Source organism: Rhagoletis zephyria, unplaced genomic scaffold (genome assembly GCF_001687245.7).
Source record: "Rhagoletis zephyria isolate East Lansing unplaced genomic scaffold, Rhagoletis_zephyria_1.1 Rzeph_scaffold_00539, whole genome shotgun sequence".
Taxonomy (NCBI): Eukaryota; Metazoa; Arthropoda; class Insecta; order Diptera; family Tephritidae; genus Rhagoletis; species Rhagoletis zephyria.
Genome location: NW_016157623.1, coordinates 92,008 through 97,855, shown reverse-complemented (window position 1 = coordinate 97,855; position 5,848 = coordinate 92,008). Strand labels below are relative to the sequence as shown.

Genomic DNA, 5,848 nt, shown 5'->3' with positions numbered 1-5,848 from the left:
CTTATGGTTACAGGTGTATATCTTGGTAACCGCTGCCCCAATTTCTCCCAAACTTGGCACACTTATTGGCCTTGGTATAACATACGAAAAGGACGAAAATTTTTAAAATCGGTCAATAACAATTGTTTATAATGACTTTTGCTAAAATTTCAAAATCAAAAGTTATCAAAACAAATTCTATAGGACTGAGATATATTATTATTTTACAACGCTTTTATCAACTTGCAATGTTGTATGCTCAGACCGCTTTGAATGTTGTATGTCCAGACCACCATTTATACTAGCTGCATTTTTTTTTGTAAGCGAGCGACAAAAGAACGCTCAACTCGGGTAAAATTTCCTTTTTGCTATTAAGCAACCCTGTTGGTAGCTGGCAAGAAAATATGATTAGTTTAACGGGATTTAGATACAAAAACGAATTTAAATGAGTAGTTATGCGAGGTATTTGCGTAATATATATACTCTTTTAAAATATAAGTCACGTATAAAAGGAAGCAACAATTTCCCTCTCCACTTTCTCATTAACACTGCAAGTTGAATTATTTTAGTATCTATTGCAAAATTTTATACAGACAAGACTAAAAAGTATAAAATAAATTTAAAAAAAAAACTTTTTAATGTACCACGCTTTTATAAATGGACTAAAATTAGAAAATAATCAGCCTCATTGTGTAAGTCGCAAATTAGGCTAAATTGTACGACTCGACAACACTGGCATTGTCTACTGTTGTACTGAAATAAATAAACGACGAAAATTGTCGAAAATTGTACAGTGCTGCCAAGTTTTTCCGTTTTAATACACTAGTCGAGTGGAAATTTTAGGCAATGACGTGAAATTTTCGATACGATTCGACTCTCGAAAAACGAATTGCATTCGAAACGACTCCCGCAATGAGGGTGAATATTTCTCAGTCCCATTATACTTGTTTTGATAACTTTTGATTTTGAAATTTTAGCAAAAGTCATTATAAACAATTAATGACATTGAAAATGAAAAGCGTGGGGCGCATGTAATACACTTGAATTGATATGAAAAGTAACATATGTATGTATGTGGGCATATGAATAACGACCGCTTAAAATCGATCTCAAATTTGTACTTTCGCTGTAGAATGTTATGTAGTTTGACTATTGTCAATGAAATCGAATGCTTTGTACTGCATGCGCTCCACGTTTTTCGTTTTCAATGTCATTAATTGTTTATAATGACTTTTGCTAAAATTTCAAAATCAAAAGTTATCAAAACAAATTCTATGGGACTGAGAAGTATTATTTTCTACTTTTTAGTCCATTTATAAAAGCGTTGTATATTAAAAGTTTAAGTATTTAACTGGTGTCGCGATACGTAATCATTATATTTTAATAATGATATTTCTGCTCCTGTGCCTACTAAAAATTTTAGTAGTTTATTACTTCCTGGTATCTTTAATTTTACAAAAATGCTGTGGTTTAAATTTAAATTATATATATTTATTGTGTTCGTAGGGCTCTGGTTGGTTTTCCGGACTTTGTGCCGTTGCTAAACGGACATTGTTGTTTGGATTTTGTGGTTGATAACTACTTCGTCCTCCGGTTGATCTATAACATCTTTGATATTGCATATTATTATAGCGTCCTTTATTGCTATAATAATTGTTGTTTCCATAACCTCCGCGTCCACGGGAGTGATTGCGATTGTTATAGTTGTATTTTCCTCTACTATTGTTATTCCCATATTGGTTCGTTCTTTTATTGTTCTTGTTTAGGAGCATTCTTGTGTTTTGCTGCCCAGTTGTTTCTGTGCAGCTATTGACAAATTTTGAGACGGCCTCATTCATATTATTAAAATTGCCTGGCTCCATTAGTTTCGTTAGTGCAGTTTTTGGTCTTCGCCTTGGCCGCTGCTTGTGTGCTGTATTTATTGGCCAATTCTGCTCCCAAGCCATCACTAATATGTGACCTGGTCTACGGAAAGGGGGCTTAGGTGTCAAAAAATCAATTTTCACTTTTTGGTTGATTCGGATGGAAGATGAGATGCTTTTTCACGTGGTGAAAAGCAGAAAATCCTAATTTGCTTAGAAGTGTACTAAAAATGTAGAGAAAGAAGAGTAAAAATACGACAAAATATAATTTATTGGTAATGAACAAAATACATTGAGTTATAAGCTATAAAGACATGATTATACACTAGAAAAACGTATCTAATCTAATCTNTCGTCTTCATCATCATCGCTCTCTTCATAGTTTTCATCATCGTTTTCATCATCCTTTTCATGGAAATATTGTCCGTATACGGCACTGAACTCCTCATCAACACTCATGTTTCATTTCATGCGAAATGCGAAGACGATAATCAACAGAAACAGTAAACGTCACTTCTTCAGTGTTACTTTTTTAAATGTTCCACACTAGCAACTTACACGATGAACTATAATAATATTCCGACCAACAACAACACTTACTGGACCAACAACAACACTTACTGGACGTCCGGCGCGGAGAACAATTAACGAGATAATGAGAAACTGACGAAACGAGTTTCCCATGGGCTCATTATATCTGTTCAATCGAGGCGACTCTTTTTAGATATTTTGTCAGAACAATTGTTAAAAGAATAATTAGCAAAATGTTAGTTACTTTTGGCGTTTCTATTATTTCGATTTCATTTACAACGTTGCCGTTGTTATCGGCGACTTTTGATTCTGTCTTCCCCCATTATATTTTCCTAAAGCAAAGGGATAAAAAAAAAATTCTTTTTTATCTAATTTCCTATACATACCTCCAACAAACAATGTACTGGCTTCTTCCGGACTCACATATGCGTCTATGCAGTTTAAGTTTATGTTCTCTAACGCTTTGACTATTTTCCTAATTTCTCTAAATTGTACTGACCTACATTTTGTCCTTCCTCGCACAATGGAATTTTAAAAGTACACGTTTTATTATTTGGCCTTGTTGCCACTCGAATTATTATATTCTTCTTTTCTCTTGAATATACAATTATTTTAAATTTATTTCAGTCTCTACACATAACATTTTAACACAAATCTACTTTTTTAGTTACTTTTTATTAAATTTTTTTTAAAAATTTAAAGGTAAATTATTTACAATAATTTCATTTGTAATACCTATCGTCCCTATGTGTGAGATTGAATTACATGTTTGATGTTCTTGCAAACTGCGTTTTCGCAACGGTTGCAAGAGAAATCTAAAAATATTTTTTTTTTACGTAGGATGCTTCTTCAGCACTCCTTTGCTGGCGTCTTCTTTCTGCTTGCCAATTCCTTTTCCAGTTCCAGCAACTCCTTAAAGATCTCCTTCAGCTCTTCTGGAGTGTGCTTCCTTTGGACTTCTTCTTTTAGATGCGCCCTCCGCCGTAGCTGTTTATTCCTTTTTCCACCTCTTCTTCTAGGTGGACGCACGATCGGTATTGCCGTTTTCTTTTCATGTTGTCGTTGTTGTTGTTGCTCTTTAATTTGTTGTGACCGTTGCCTTGCCCTGTATTCTTGAATGGACAACGGCCGTGATCCCGCAGCAGGATCTTTGAGCGTTTCTTGTAGCGACTTTGACCTTTATAGACCCAACACGTTGGTTTCAGCGCTATTATATGTTTATGCAGTTTCAAACATGCAACACGTTGATTCCGTAGATGATGATTGCCATCTTGATTGTTCGTTTGTGACGTTGATGTTGGTACTAGCAGAAACTTCACTTTGTTACAATATGTTATGTCCAACTTTCAATCACATATTTATATATTTGTCTTTTCACTGTTCATGTCACTGGCAGCATCACCATGAAGTGACAACGTTCTTGATTTAAGCTTTAAATGCAACTGAACTTTATTCATCACATATTTTTAAGTTAATCCTAATTCTTTGAAGAAGGAGGCAGACGCTTACGCTGCAGATTTAAAATATAAACGAAAAGCTTTGCGATCGTTCGCACGCTAGAATTGCTGAATGCGCAGAACGTTTATCAAAATGTAATTAATAAATATACGCCGGACGGGCATGCTACTTTGTTGTTATTGTGTTGCAACAATGNCTTCCTCGCACAATGGAATTTTAAAAGTACACGTTTTATTATTTGGCCTTGTTGCCACTCGAATTATTATATTCTTCTTTTCTCTTGAATATACAATTATTTTAAATTTATTTCAGTCTCTACACATAACATTTTAACACAAATCTACTTTTTTAGTTACTTTTTATTAAATTTTTTTTAAAAATTTAAAGGTAAATTATTTACAATAATTTCATTTGTAATACCTATCGTCCCTATGTGTGAGATTGAATTACATGTTTGATGTTCTTGCAAACTGCGTTTTCGCAACGGTTGCAAGAGAAATCTAAAAATATTTTTTTTTTACGTAGGATGCTTCTTCAGCACTCCTTTGCTGGCGTCTTCTTTCTGCTTGCCAATTCCTTTTCCAGTTCCAGCAACTCCTTAAAGATCTCCTTCAGCTCTTCTGGAGTGTGCTTCCTTTGGACTTCTTCTTTTAGATGCGCCCTCCGCCGTAGCTGTTTATTCCTTTTTCCACCTCTTCTTCTAGGTGGACGCACGATCGGTATTGCCGTTTTCTTTTCATGTTGTCGTTGTTGTTGTTGCTCTTTAATTTGTTGTGACCGTTGCCTTGCCCTGTATTCTTGAATGGACAACGGCCGTGATCCCGCAGCAGGATCTTTGAGCGTTTCTTGTAGCGACTTTGACCTTTATAGACCCAACACGTTGGTTTCAGCGCTATTATATGTTTATGCAGTTTCAAACATGCAACACGTTGATTCCGTAGATGATGATTGCCATCTTGATTGTTCGTTTGTGACGTTGATGTTGGTACTAGCAGAAACTTCACTTTGTTACAATATGTTATGTCCAACTTTCAATCACATATTTATATATTTGTCTTTTCACTGTTCATGTCACTGGCAGCATCACCATGAAGTGACAACGTTCTTGATTTAAGCTTTAAATGCAACTGAACTTTATTCATCACATATTTTTAAGTTAATCCTAATTCTTTGAAGAAGGAGGCAGACGCTTACGCTGCAGATTTAAAATATAAACGAAAAGCTTTGCGATCGTTCGCACGCTAGAATTGCTGAATGCGCAGAACGTTTATCAAAATGTAATTAATAAATATACGCCGGACGGGCATGCTACTTTGTTGTTATTGTGTTGCAACAATGTACACTGAGAAAAAGGATTGGTTTCGACAACTAAAGATATTTAGTTCCCGAATTTTGACAATATTTGGGAACTGTTACCAAGGATTGGGAACTATTACCATGGGTTGGTAATTATAACTAAATATATTAAAGCTTCTAATATTCATCTAGGTTGTAACAAATCGTTAATTTAGTTTAAGGGTTTGGTTAATACTAATAAATATTTCTTTGAAGCATATTTCTACAAATTCCATTCAACTTAACGCATGGTTCATAAAAGGATGTTATTAAGCTCTGCTAATGCAGATAAGCTTTCTTTCAACACATGGTTTAGTCATAGTTACCAAATCTTAGTTGAGGCAACCAAGATTTGGTTTGAGAGTGGAACATATTCATGCTTGTGAGCCACCCCTAAAGAATGCTGAGCGCTCTCTGAGCACATGTGTGTTTCACATACGAAGAGCGCCAGCTGAGCAACGCACACAGTCCCACTTATTGAATCGTTTGAATGTGCTACACTGAGAAAAAGGAATCGTTTCGACAACTACAGATATTTAGTTCCCGAATTTTGACGATATTGGGGAACTGTTACCAAGGATTGGGAACTATTACCATGGGTTGGTAATTATAAATATATTAAAGCTTCTAATATTCATCTAGGTTGTAACAAATCGTTAATTTAGTTTAAGGGTTTGGTTAAT

At 34.9% G+C, this 5,848-nt stretch overlaps 1 protein-coding gene and 1 long non-coding RNA gene across 3 annotated transcripts in view; both read left to right on the top strand.

The window, feature by feature from the left end:
* LOC108360224 (uncharacterized) overlaps positions 1–69 on the top strand; it is a 17,834-nt gene extending 17,765 nt beyond the window's left edge. The window contains exon 2 of the long non-coding RNA XR_001847073.1: positions 14–69. This is a non-coding gene — a long non-coding RNA (uncharacterized LOC108360224). The remainder of the gene's footprint in view (positions 1–13) is intronic.
* Positions 1–5,848, top strand: part of Abcd1 (ATP binding cassette subfamily D) — a 214,574-nt gene that overhangs the window by 117,644 nt on the left and 91,082 nt on the right. The gene's annotated exons all lie outside the window — the stretch shown is intronic.